Raw genomic sequence first — 15279 nt, 5'->3', positions numbered from 1 at the left:
TGTGGAAACTATGCGTTCACAACCGCATGAAAATGAATTCACTCAAAGTACCCTGTTCTCCCTTGACCATGTATCAATACTTAATCTAAGTTGGGAAACCTGCATTCTCTCTGGAGGAAATGAAATCCTGTAAGAAGTAAAACAAAAATAAAAACAATTTTCTCTGTGATGAATCTATTCATTAGTATCTCCCACCTAGATTTCTGTAGCTACACTAGGCCCTGTCCTTCAGGTGTTCCAATGAGTCTATGAATTATCTTGTATCTTCACCATATTTGGGTAGAGAGGGTGATAAATCAGCCAGAGCTTGAGTCTGTTGCTTACAAGAAAAAACCCAAAATAATAAAAGGAACCAGTATAATATTGATTAATATATATATATATATATATATCACTTGAACAAATTATTAGTCGGACAAATTATTAGTGGGAAATAATTATTAATTATTAGTATCATACAAGTTGTATGATTTCTATGAAACATTCATCCCCTTTAGTTTGAGTAACTTTATTATTAGTATTTTTTCATACAAGCTCTATCTCTACAGTCTAACATAATGAGATAGGTTTAGAAATTTTTATTACACTGGAAAGGTAGTATCTATTCCCTGATTATCCCTTCTAAACTAAAAGCAAGTATCTTATAGGCTTAAAAGCCAACCCCTTATAGGCTTTTAAACTAAATAGAAACTGGGTTTTAAACAGAGGAAAGGAAAAATAAAGAAAATTGTTTCATACATTTTTTTAGTTTAAATCTTAAAATCAGAAAGCCAAAAGGTCGTTAGGTCCACATTTACTTAGTTCATGATCAGGAAACGTTCAAAACTCCAAACAATCTCTAGGAATCCACTATCATAGTTCCAGCTGAAATCTTCTACCTCAAACCTAGAGACTCCTCTGTGCTGTGTTTAATCTTTGTAAACCTCACAGGATTGATATCAATTTTAAAGGTGGTTTGTAATTATGTTTTCGTATGTAGATATATATATATATATATTTATACACTTATATATATAAACATATATAAAGTCATTCTATATAAACATATATCTTTACAATCAATAGATGATCTGATATGTATATAGACAAATGAATTGAATAGGTTCTTTACAAAAGGGAATATTCAAAGAGCCAATAAATACATAAAAAGATTATTTTCTTGGTCATCAAGGAAATACAGATTAAAACTACAATGTCCTACTACTATGCGCCCATCAGAATTGCAAAAATAAAAATAAGGCAAATACCAAGTCCTGTCAAGGATATGAAACAACTTAAACTCTGATATGCAGCTTACATGAATGTAAAACTGAGCGGCAGAATCTGATAAAATTGTTCTATAAATATACCATTGCTCAGCAATTTCACTTTCAGGTATAGTTCTAAGTAAATATGTACATATGTTCCCAAAATGATATGTACAGGGATGTTCACAATGGCATTGATTGTACTTTCCCAGATGAAAATTAATACAAATACTATCAAAAGTAGAACTAATGAGTACATTACATTATATGACAATGGAATAAATGAACCATAATCACATACAACCATATGAATGAATCTTATAACATAATATTGACTGAAAGAAGTTTGCCCCAAAACAGATATTATACAATATCATTTAACTAGTATTCAAAAACAAACATGACAACTTATGATGCTACAAACCAAGATAACAGTCATGCTTGGGGGAGAGAGAAGTGTCCTTAAGGGGCAGGGGGGCTCCCGAGCTCTAGGTGAAGTTCTGTTTCTTGAGCCAGATGTCAAATGTGCCAGGTAATTCATTTTGTGAAAAATGTGTCGTGCAGTATACTTTTGATTCATGAACTTTTCAGAATATATGGTACACATATATAAAATATTTACACTACAAAATAATTAGCCAAAATAAGAATTGGTGTTCCAGGGTTTGAATATATCCTTTCAGGAGACAGGGTTTCCATGACACTAATGAGCAAAATGTGTTTATTTTTAAATATTTCACCAATCATTAAAAGTACTTCTAAGTGTCGCATATACTGCTTGTATATCTTATTTTATACTCATTACTGAAATGAACTAAATTACTAGTAATGACAGATATACTTCTTCACCAGTGCAGAAAGGGCAGAATTGGTTCTATTAAGAGTAATGGAGTAGAGCAGCCTATAAGAAAGGTACAGAATATTAGGCACCACTAAATATTACTACTGTGAGAAATGGCAAACTTGTAGAATATTTTTTTGGTGTAAAATTGCTCAGAATGTCTATGAGATCATGCATTTTAATGTATTTGTTAAAACGCGGTCTGAGACATTTGTGTTCCGGGGAAACGTATCCCCTCACAATGTGGCTGACTTGTACAGCTTTGTAGAAGCTGTACTGACTATAGGTTTTAAATAATTTTAATGGGTTATTTTGGGTGTTTACTTTTCAAGAGAAGGGAAATAAATATAGTACAACATTAGCTTAAAGCAGTGATTGTCAGCTGGTGTGCCACAAGAAGTTTTAAAACATACAATACATATTTATTATTCGACACTGGCCTCTTTCCCTCACTGTGTCAAATAAAAAAATGACAACAGCCAACATGACAATAGCCAGTCAATGTGAATGAATCAAAATTATACCTATTTTTGTCATATCAGCAAAAATATATTTTTGGTGCATTGCAGAATTTTAGTAATTAGTTTATATATGCCATGAGATGAAAAATGTTGAAAATCTCTGACTTAAAGGACCGTGGAGGTACAAGAATTAAAACCAACTACACAGTAAGTGTGTTTGAAGGTATTTAAATGTAACAGAAGCACCTAGATACATATGTGGACACAGAAATCAACCTCTCACCTCTATTTTCTTTAAAGCATTATTGTTTTTTTCCCACTTGAACATTTAATACCACTCAGCTCCCCTTTCCCCCTTGTCTAGTCTTTCCAGTTCATCATTAACATTTCTACCATCTTGTTAATGCTCACACATATCTTTCATCATTCTCATGCCCAATGTCACATCTATTAAAGACCCTTACCCACATGATTAGAAAATGATTAGATTGTTTCCTAGCAGAGGTCCTTTCCTATATTTGGTGTTCAGTCTATTTCACTGGTCAGAGCATTTGCCAGATTTGAAAATCTGCTCCTGAATGAAGATTGTGCACTGTTTTAACTGTAACTCCATGTTTGGTGACATGACTTTCTGTAGCTTGGTATTACCCACAGCTGTAGAATTTGTGTAAATTTGTAGAAATTTGGTAAATGCTACAAAGAAGGCGATAGGATAAACTATACATTCCATAATCTAAATTCCATATTGTCCTCAATTCAACTATTACTTGGTTATATTTCTCCCTCTAACACCTATACAAAGAAACCTTTCTACATGGTTTAATTGCTGTGTTATTTACTTATTCTTCCATAGGCCAGGGACATATATCTTATGCTTGAAACACATTGTTTTCTAATTTTTTCTATGCCTAATGAATTTTTGTTTTTAGTTTTTGTTGTCAATCTTTACATAAAATCTCCTCTCTTGACTATGTACAGAAATATTACTTTTTGGAATCATTATTCTTCCACATAATACTTCACATGCCAATTATAACTTTACAGTACTATCACTTTATTGAAGTGCATGTTAGTTTCCCAGTCAGATTTATATACTATTCAACTATCCATTCAATCATTTAGTTAATCATTATATATTCCCATATAATCACTAATGTATTGTCTTTGATATAAGCATCTTGAGATTAAGGACCAGAACTTTCAATTTGTGTAACTAGACAGACTGGTGTTCATTTCACTAATTTACCAAATACATATTGAATATCTGTGAGTTTCAAGAGATAAAATATTCAATCCTATAATTTCTATAAACTACTAAAGAGTGGGTTAAACAATTAGGTTTTTTTTTAATTGCAAGAATTTATCTTATATAATGTTAAGGAAAATTTATAAGATAGCTACTGATTTCAGAACCTCTCAGCAAATTTTTCTTCAATCAGGTAGTGTGTGCACATGCATGTATTAATTTGATCATTTAGACTCTTCATTCAGTGAAATAGTTTTCTTTGCTTTGTTTGTGTAGATTTGACCTTAGAGAGAAACATAAGAACCATTATCAAAGAACCTCTACACAATAAGTCATCAGATTTGTTGCATGTAGTTTCTTTTTTTTATGGGTCTTTCTACAAGTCTTGTTTAATTTATGTACTTCTTTCCAGATAAGGACACTGAATATTTGAACATTTTTTCGTCTATTACAGATGATATGCTTCACTATCTTTATATTAATCACAGTGCCCACAGTTTATAAATAAAGCAGCTACAGTGAATCACCCACATTTGTAAGGGATATCAACATCAAGTTGCACAAAAAGTTGAATAAGCAGTGGAACAATTGAAAGTTTTAAATAGCAAAGAATTATTTGGATAGTGATATTTTTTTTAAATTTCCCATCTAGAAATTAGCAATGTTAATAAATTATCTGCTCAATTATAAATAGATATAACATTGGCATGCCTAGAGGTAGAGGAGTATATTGGAATAAAATATTGTTTTCTTTAAAAGTGAGAAACCCAATTACATGTAACCAGAAAATGTACCTACCTTTCAGAAACCGGAGTGGAGTGGAGTTGGCTTTAGGTATAAATTGCTATCTTTGTGTTAAATTGCAATGCTAGAACACTGACCATATTATGACTTTGTTCCTCCTTCTCTGGCATTATTCTCTTACTAGGTTTTGCACCTGGAAAACAGTTTTCTCTGCCAATATCCATATGTAAACCTCAAGGAAATAGTTCTTGTAATACCTGAGATGCATATTCACTTTTGATTAAGTCATGTATATGTTATGTAGGGATGAATGAAGTGCAGGGCAATATGAGAAATAGCTTTCATCCAGAATGAAGGGGGAGTTTCCACAGGGTCTTGTCAAGAAATTACAGGAGCTCCGGGAATGTGTTCCACTGAGAACAATTATACTTTACTACACAGTGATTTACAAGTGGTGATAAGTGGCCAAAAAATAGTTACAACACAATATTTACTTAAATTTCTGAAGACTTACCACTGTGAAGAAAACAATAATTTTTAGAACATTTTCATATCTGTTTTACCATCAGTAAAAGGTGGTTGAGTTTTATGCATAAGAAAAATTATAACTACAATTATATCTGGATCTACCTAGTAGGAGCCTGAGATACCATATCTTCTGTCTATTATACACATATTATCAAAATATTCAGAGTGAAAAATATTATTATGCATTATAAATGAGAACAATTTACTTGCAAAATTTCTCCCCCTTTGTAATATTGGGGTGTCATATAAAATTACTAAGGGTAAAAATTCCAATTAAGTAATCCAGCCCTATGTTCATCTGACTATTAAACAAATTTTTTAAATTCACATATTGTATATTTATTGTGCTAACTCAGTTTCCCATGAAAATAGAAAATGACACAAAACTTCTGTGATAGAATTTTGCTGAGAAATACAATCTAAAGCTGCAAGAATGAAAAATAAAATGGTCTCTCATCAATGGAGCTTAGGGTTATAGACAAAAACAGAACAAATTCCACAACCTTATTAATGGGTTAATAATGAGAGAAATCAGTTCTAATTTTACCCTTTGGCTCCAAGGCCCATGATTTCTAGCTTCAGGGGAGAAACTTGTAGTGGTGATTTGCCCAGGGCATATATTGTATGGTATGATTGATAACTGTTCTTTAATTCTGCAAACTTGTCTGTAAGGCTGTTCCTTAGCTAAGTCTTCAGTAGATGTGGTCCACTATTCTTTCTTACTGACTACTTCTGAATGATGGAGAAGTATATGGTGAAATCTGGGATTAGGAGCTCATGTCACCCCTCCCTTGTAAAAGGGACTCCCTTCATCCAAGACAAGGCTGTGTATAATCAGGCAATCAGCAAGACTTCTTATGATTGTGCTAGCAGAGGTAAAAAGAGTAACGCAGTTTGTATCATACCACTTCTAAGGTGGAAGTTACCTGACATAACTGATCAGATGGCCAATGTGTTTTCCCAAAGATGGAGCCATATTGAGGGCACAGACTCTGCTGTTAGTAGGAGGATATTTTTTTCATAGAAGATACCATATCTTCTAACAGACTTAATTTGATTAAGTTTTTACTTTATATATTAGAATATTGCTTACATTTATACATTAAGTGGATCATTAAGTATTTTAATTAGTTTAAGGTACTATCTACATAGGCATCTTGGAATTATAGATAGTGGGGTTGAATGTACATGGCCCTTCCCCTCCCATGACTGAGGGCTGGTCAGAGGCGCACTGGCCAGAAGCAATGTGTATTGTTTTGGGAATGGATTATAACTCCCTTTTTATCTCCTTTTGTGGGTGTCTTCTTGTTCTGTCACTGCTTCTTGACCTTCCTTTCTGCACATACACACTGAGGTAATATAATTTAGAGTCAAATATAGGACATGTGCTTCCTTTGTCTGGGACTCCTTATAATGAGCTTCAAACTGGAGGTGGTGCAGTTTCTCTCTCACCAGCCTCCTGCCATTGGCACCCTCCCCTGGAATGTGAGTACTAAGTGGCATGTCCTTATCTTGCTAGTTCTCTGGGTTTGTGTGTGTGTGTGTGTGTGTTTGGAATATGATGAACACAGATCCCCAGTTTGGAGCTCCTATATTACATACATCAATTACAATTTATTCTCTTATATTTTCTTTACACTTACAGTATTTTGTCGGCTTAAGCAGTGTGTACACAATGTATACAGGCAGATATTTTGCTAAATTTAAAATTCATAATTTTATGCATAATTTTCTAGTTATCTTAATTTCAAAAAACTTGAATAATTATATCAGGCTAGTGAATAATAAATATAATTGTAATTTAGTAGATTAATAAAATTGAGAATTAGCTTTATATAAGGAAATTGAAATGATATGGAACAAATAAGAACCAATATGGATCTATGTCTAATAAGTCAAGACAAAAATGTAGCAAAACCTAAGTTGATTGTGTTCTCTTTCAAGTGACTATTTCACACAACTCCATAAAAACTAGTAGAGGAAACTTCCTTGAAGAAAAACCCTGGCATGAGAACAAAAATATACTACATGTTAATTCAAAGTTGAATAAAGACAATAACAGCATAGCTAAAATCTGTATTTATGAATGAGTAAATCTGTATATATACCTAGATTAGAATAGGAAACATGCTAAAAAATCTTATCTGGAGTAAGTGAAAATATGTCAGTAAGTGGTTGACAGTTGATTGATGTAAGCACATGTTCAATGTTACAATATTGATCCTCATATTTAAATGGAAATTGTTAAATTTTAAATTAAATTAAATTAAGATTAACTTAGAATAGATATAATGCAGTGCAAATTTTAATAAGGTTATTATTTTTTAATGAATAAAAGTAGCTGGAAGTATAAGTTGCTACAAATACTTTGTAAATAGCTTGGCATTAAATAGGACATAAGTCCACCCTGATACTTTCTAACTGTATTCTTAGGTATGCACCCTTGAGAAACATTGTATGTGCTCCAGGATATATATGCTAAAATATTCAGTCTCAATTAAATTGTAATAAATTCAAGATAACCTACAAATCCACTAGCAGAAATATTTATAAATAAGTCATGGCATCTAATCACAGATTGGAGTACTTAAAGAAAGGACAATTAATTAGTTGTAGCTATATGCAGCACTATGGATACATTTCATAAATGCAAGTTTCTAAAAAAGAAGGAATTACAAAATAATATGCTATTATTCTATTCAGAAGTTCAAAATCTAATGAACAAACCTTATATTTTTGAAATACATATCTGTTTATAATTCACACAAATAATAAATTTATCATCACACATGCCAGGACTCAGAGGGAGGACTAAAATGGAGAGTACTTTGTTCTGAAGTGACCAATAGGGAGCTTCTGGATTCTGGAAAGTTTCATTTTCTTGCCCTTAAATGAACAGTTGCTCTTAAGAATCCTTCAAATTATACTTCTAATTTATGCAATCTACTCTTTGCAAAATTCATATTGTAGTGAAGGATAGAGTCACCAAGATAATAACAACATAGACCAACCAATAGCTAGATGAATAGATGAAAGAAAGAGATTACAACTCCCAGATAAGAATAGCTGTGAACAGTTCCCTTCCTCTTGTAACTTAAAACTATTTATTAAATTACAGTCACTCTCATCTTTTTTGTTGGCATTTCTCTTAAAAACATCATTGCTTTACCTCTAATATTTCAGGCATGTTCTTAATAAAACAAAATCTTGCAAGCCTAGGTATTTTTGTTTATTTGTTTTTAATAAAAAGTCATTAAAAACAATAACTTTGTATTGAAAAAAAGGAAAAAAGGGAAAGAAGAAATTGGTAGCACCTATGCCGCCCTAAATCTCCTCACTTTAATAATAGAATCATTTAACATGCCTTTCCAGAAATGTGACACTTATTTTTAGGAGAACCTACTTTTTGTCTGAAGATGCAAATGAGGTGATATATTTGTTAAAATCTACATAGTAATATATGACTAAATAGTTAATTTCTCTGGGAGGAGTTTATGAATCAATAAAATAGAGAAAATAGTAATACCCACAAAATATAGAGAAAATAGTAATACCCACCTTACAGGGTTGCTATGAGGATTATAGATTTAGTAAACATAGGAAAAGCACTGAGAACCAGACCTGTCCCATAACACTTCCTTTGTACTCATGACCTAGGGCAATAACTACCAAAATCTGTCCATCTTGTTTTAACTCTACAGCCACACACCTTATCCCTTCACTAGAGTGTTCCAAAGCAAAACCCAAATGTCATAGCTTTTTATTTATAACTCACTCAGTAATAAGTATTTACCTCTAATGAATTGAATCTCTCTCTTTCTTCTACAGTAGTACCATTAAAATTAACATCAATAATAAAATTTTAATAATATTATCAAGTAATCATTCTATCTGCAATTTTTCAAAACCTTCTTTTTTAAGCCCAAAGCAGAATGTTCTACACATTTGATTCACATGACTCAAGTCTGCTTTGGCATCATGGCATCAACATTGTAGTAAAGTGTTCAATATTTAAAATAAATGCTTCAAAGATCAACAAAATGATTTTAAGAATTATTTTGTGCCTCAGTGTAGTTTTTTTTGGTGCCAGTGTTAAAATTGCAGGATGCCATACTAATGCAAAGCAGTGATCACATCAAACTACCCATACTTGGTTGTTGTTAGACAAGTTTATATTCAGTGGTATGCTATAGTCCTGGTAACTAACAACCTATTTTATTTTTAAAGTTTGCTGTAGAGTATTTGATTAAACTCATGGAAAAATAGTTAAAACATGAATATAGAACCATATTTAATGCATTTATTACCTTTTTGAAACTATTTTAATGTGTTTTTCTTTACATTGAGCATAATGAACTGCGTAGATTTTCAATGTGTTACAACAGTTTCTTGAACTGATTATTCATGTTAATGCAGACTAGATGCTTCTAGAGAGTTCTGCCATTAGTTTTCAAATTGAATATAATGTTTAATAGTTATATTATATCCAAAAGAAACTTATAACAGAAAATTCCAGGTTTTTTATGATTTTAAAATTTTGTGAAATAAAATAATATCTAAATATTCAGACTATATAAAACACCTAGAAATTTTACAAATACATAAACATAATTTTAAAACTGGAATAAAAACATATAAAACAATCTTCAAAATACATATTTAATACTAACCTATAAATGCCAATTTATACTCCATACTAATATGTTTCTTAATGAACAAACAATGTAGCAAAAGTCAAACAGAAAATTGGTTCCACTAACTAGATACCATTCAATTTAAGCAAAAATTTTAAGTAGAATGAATCATCACATAATTGCTTAAATTCTTCATTTCATTTTTTGTTGTGTAAGCCAAATTAAAGATGAATTCTATCAACAAAGATGAAATAATCCTATTTTTATGACATTGAATTTTTTCCAGATTGAGGGATATTAGAGTCCATAAAATTCACATTTTTATTTTTTCATTTACTGAGTCTGAAGCATAAGTTGTTCCAAGTACAGATGTTCTGATTGCTAGATCCATCTGTGCCAATAAAGTAAAAGGCATATATATATATATACACACACACACACACACACATACATATTTTAAAATTTACTTACCCTCTTTAGTAGTACCATCCATATTCTCAACAAATTACATTGGTAATTAAAACACCCAATATTTGTGTATTCAAAAGTGTTAACTTAATTATCTACTTTTAACTAAGTAATATCCATGGAAATAATATGATATGATGTCATATTTTTTTATGAAACTTGGAAAATCTTATCACTACACTATTTTAAACAATATAACTTTGAAAGAACAATGAGGACATCCTTTTGCTTTTGTTCATATGATCCACTTACTGTTGCCTTTTACATTGCTTTAACTTTGAACAATAAGAATAGATATGGGGAACAGTAAGAACAGGTATGGCCCACCTTGAGCTCTGCAGCCAGCCCAGTGCCACCTATTCTCTCTGCTGAATCCCTGACAGAATCTGTTCTTTCTTCCCTAAATGAGGATGTCTTTTTTTTCTTTTTTGCTTTCAGCCTGGTCTTGAGGATGCCTCTAGGATTCCATGGATCAAATACCTTTAATGGTGCCCTGCAAGACCCTGCTCCCTATCTCATCAGTGACTAGACAGCACTTCACAATATTCAGCTGATTCATTTCCCATTTTCACATACAGGATGTGGTGGGCTCAGTCATTATGTTACTAGATATGTGAATACAAATAATTTATTCCATTACTTTTAATTCTTTAATACTGTAAGTCATTTCTCTAAAACAAATTATTTGGCAAAATAACCAGTTAATATTACAAATGTGATGGCAATATGAATTATTTTATGCTTTACTTGGCTTTATTTTATAAGCAAATCATATGTGTACCTAAAAATGTTTTCAAACATCTATAATTTTAATGTCTTCCATAAAACAACTTGAGTGGTGATTCTAGTTCTTTATGAAAATAAAATTTGTATAAAGCAGATTTAATCCTAGAAACCTTCCACTAACACCCTCCTCAAGAGGAAAGATTGCTTTACAATGCACTGTTCAAGTTATACAAGTTTTACAGTGAGCTTAGTTTGTTAGAACATCATCTATAAAATATCTCAATCATCTAAAAATGCTCAGCAGCTACAGGGGTAAAGAAGATAAGACTAAAGAACACGATTTTTATGAAGATCACAGTGATTCAGAAATTTTTAAAAGAAATTCATATTTGTTTTACAAATAATTGCCATTTTTGGTAGAACAAATTCCTACATTTAAAAGAAGAGGAAGTTTTAATTTATCATAGTGGATAGAGTAAAATGGAAAATATCCCAGGCAAGAGCTCTAAATATCATTTTTAAAAGCACATTGACTACATAAAGTACATGTTCATGTACCAAGCTCCATAAATTAAAAACCATAATGATTAATATATAATTAAAGCTCTTTTAATTTTTAACTCAAGGCAAGTTGAAATCTTCAGTGTTTTCTTTCTTTTTTGCCCCAAGGCAACTACCCTCATGAAGTCGATGTCCTTGCTTGTACATCTTAATACTAACTTATGGCCATAATATTGCTGCCTTGGGCATCCATTGTTTTGGATCCAAGCAGCCTGCAGAGGCCTTGAACTGTACTTAGCACCTCCTGCCAGCACATGTCCTAGATAGCAATAGCCTGCAGAGTCACAAGTAAGATAAGTTCCTGACATGATGCCCCAATATTGTGTACAACTTAGATAAAACCCTCACAAACCCTACCAAAATCCCAACCTATTGTTTGAATTGACCAATTCCACTTTAACTCAAGAACCTCAATGCACTCCAGCCACAGACTCAGATAAAGAGCATGGGCCCCAAGTCTCACCTGCCTTGCTCTCTATGCCTGCACCCATCCTAGTCCTTAACTTCCCTGTAAACCTCCTTCAGCCCCCATGAGTAATAAACTTCTCTATTTCACTTGCATTTGCAGTCTTTTGTTGAAGAGTGGCCAACCACTATACACCCTAGGACTCTATTTCATAAATTTAATTTAAAGTTATAACAGATATGTATACAAACAATATTTTTTGACATTTTAAAATTTGTAAATGATTTTATTCTGTATGTGAGGTTATCAACCATGCTATATTTACTCATCAGTATCATTTCAGGATGTAAGTGTTAAACATGGGCAAGTACTTATTTCCTTTCCTAGAACTGACATTTCAATTTTCCTGTTTTGTGATAAAACTGTGATAAGGATCTATGAGTATGTCTTCATGTGCTCATGTGCATGCTTTTTTTAAAGAGTTTCTGGTTCACAGGTTATTCGTGTTTTTATCTTTCACTGATCACTTTTCTTTGACTACTCAGAATCCTGTCCTCAACTTCAGAGATGTAATTTCATCTCTCCTGCCAAGTTTCGATGAAACAACATTTGGAAGAAGCTTGTTAAAAGATAAACTGAGGTATATTTAAAAGCTTAAGAGTTTATGTGAACGCAAATCAATTTGAGTCAGGCTGTGCCAAACTGGAAGTGATTAGGAGCACTCTGCTGACAGAAGCTGGGGAGAGATTTTTATGAAGAACAGTGGAAACATAGGAAGGAAATTATTGATGGGCTATAGCTGGAGCCCAGGTGCCAGTTTGTGGTTGGTTGTCCTTAAGGTTCAGTTCTGTAACTTGGAGTCATTTATACGCATTGATTTTTGTTTGTTTACATCGGCCACTACAGCAATGGAGCCACCTCAGTCTAATGGCTTTCTTTAATTAATTTAATGAGCTTTATTATAGAAATGGTGTCTGAGAGAAAAAAAGAACAACAAAAAATTCAAGATGCTCTTTATGGAGATCAAAATGTACTTACTAAAATATTTTTATCTGAATATAATCCTCTAAACCGATATGATATTTATTTTAAGCAAAATATATGTGTTCAACAGTGGGTCATTTTTTATATCCTTGGGAAACATGAGTGAGACCTTAAAAAATATTGTGATTTCCTATGGTTTGATTATAATACCATCTATTCAAAATGGGTCAATCACTGTTGAAATAGGTTAAATGTTTCATATCCTCTCTTGACATCCAGTCAAGAATATGACTCACTTGAATCTGGAAAGGATTATCTGCTTCTACAGGAGAAGAAAAAAGTACTTACAGACATGCAGTTAGCAGATTAGCATCTATTACCTGATCCAAATGTCATTGTTGGATAATTGCTTACCTCTAGAACCTCAATTTCTCACCTTTAAAATTGTTATAATAGTATCTGCATTGCTTTTGTCATTGAATTGTATAGAGGTAATTATTAAGCAAGATACTAGATATGAACAGGCTTTTAAAACTGACAGGGTGTGTAAATGTATGGAGTGATTATTCAGTACTTCAAAACACATTCATAGAATAATAATGCCAATGAGCATATGGATTTATTGACAGGGAGTATCATCATTAAAACTGTGAACACTAAATATATCACCACTTACTGCTATGAAAACTGTAAGCATCGGCTCACACAGAAACACATACACAAGAGGTCCTATATTGATTACCTCGAAACAGTGCTATGATGTTCTAAAATATACTTTGAAACAAATGCTACCAGAAGAACATCCTTGATAATGTTAATGTCTAAATGACAGCATTTAGTTCATTGTAGCACTGTCTAGCGTTCTTTTAATCAACAGCTTGAGTAAATGAGCCAAAAAGCGTGCTATGATTGCTGTTAACCACAGCAAAGACAGAGGCAGCAACAGCCACAGTAACAGCCTCATAAATGTCCTGGGAATTGGTGCACTGCTATTCTTTGCAGAAGCTGAGAGCAAAGTCATCTGTTGTGTAATTGGTATTTGTTTTACTCTATGATTTTGTGCATTTTATTTTGGTATTATATTCCAAAGTTAGAATAGAAACTATGTAAGATACACTGACTTATAAATATAATTGTTTAAATCAATAGACTGTTGCTTATTTTGAATAATAATTTACCATGAGTAGTTTTATATGTAAATGTATATATAAATGTTCATATATATTCATATTTATACATAAATACACACATGTAGATATGGTCCAAATTGGGTATATATCAGACTTACAGAAGAAAGTTGTACACAGTGATTTCTATACTATTTAATTGTACCTAAACTGGCTTTTTCTAACTGTGATGTGTGTATGACTAACAATGTATTCATATTAAAATTCTTTTAAAAACTACTAATAACTGCCTTTATGTCAAATTTTTAACTTTGGAATTCCCTTTAATGACCCAATTTCTTCATGATTCTATGAATTTATGTTCTTGTATGTGCAATCAACTTAATAGATACTGAAAAGTTCATTTAACAAAAATCAAACTAAATTTCTGATAACATAGCAAATTCAGAATTAAAAGGAATATCCCCAACATAATGAAATACCTCCTTCAGAAAACTCAAATACAATATCAATATCAACTGATAATTTATTGAATACTTTTCACTTAAGATTGTGAGCGCACAAATGTCTGCTTTCAATATTTTTACTCAATGTTAAACTACAAGTGCTAATTGGTGCAATAAGGCAAGAAAAAATAAATAAAAGACTAAAGATAAGAACAAAGACAAAACTCATTTTCTAACAATCGTGCACACAAAAAAATTCTAAGAAATCTACCAAAAATAAAATGTAATAAAGGAATTTAGCACAATTCACTGACAATATAAAAATCAATTTTGTTTATACTATCCACAAATAATAAGCTGATATTAAAACAGTAATACATTATAATAGCATTTTAAAATAAACATGAATGATAAATATAACATTATACTGATAAAGCATTATATGCATATGAGGAAATGTTTCCAAGATATATTTTCAAACACCTAAATCAATAGAATTACATGCCATGTTTATTAATCTGGAAGCTCATTATTTATTTATTTATTTTAATATGCAACACTTCACAGATTTGTGTATCATCCTTTCCCAGTGGCCATGCTAATCTTCTCTGTATCATTCCAATGTTAGTATATATGCTGCCAAAGTGAGCACAGGAAGCTCACTATTTTTAAGATGGCAATTTTGATTTATTCATCTATATATTCAACATCACTTTGTTCAACTCCAGCAAGAGTTTAGTAAATATTGACAAGTTTATCCTAACATGTATGTGGAAAATAGAAAGTATCTAGAATATCCGAAGTAAAATATTAAATAAAAATAAAATTAAAAGATAAACAGTACCTGATTTGAAAATTAT

General features: G+C 31.7%; 1 non-coding gene across 1 annotated transcript; it reads right to left on the bottom strand.

The window, feature by feature from the left end:
* Positions 1-14964: 14964 nt before the first annotated feature.
* Positions 14965-15071, bottom strand: LOC114513861. Its single transcript, XR_003685882.1, has one exon. It is a non-coding gene; the product is annotated as a U6 spliceosomal RNA (small nuclear RNA).
* Between the last annotated feature and the right edge of the window lie 208 nt (positions 15072-15279).

This window comes from Phyllostomus discolor, chromosome 3 (genome assembly GCF_004126475.2).
Source record: "Phyllostomus discolor isolate MPI-MPIP mPhyDis1 chromosome 3, mPhyDis1.pri.v3, whole genome shotgun sequence".
In the NCBI taxonomy this organism is placed as follows: Eukaryota; Metazoa; Chordata; class Mammalia; order Chiroptera; family Phyllostomidae; genus Phyllostomus; species Phyllostomus discolor.
This window is presented reverse-complemented; position numbering and strand designations above follow the sequence as displayed.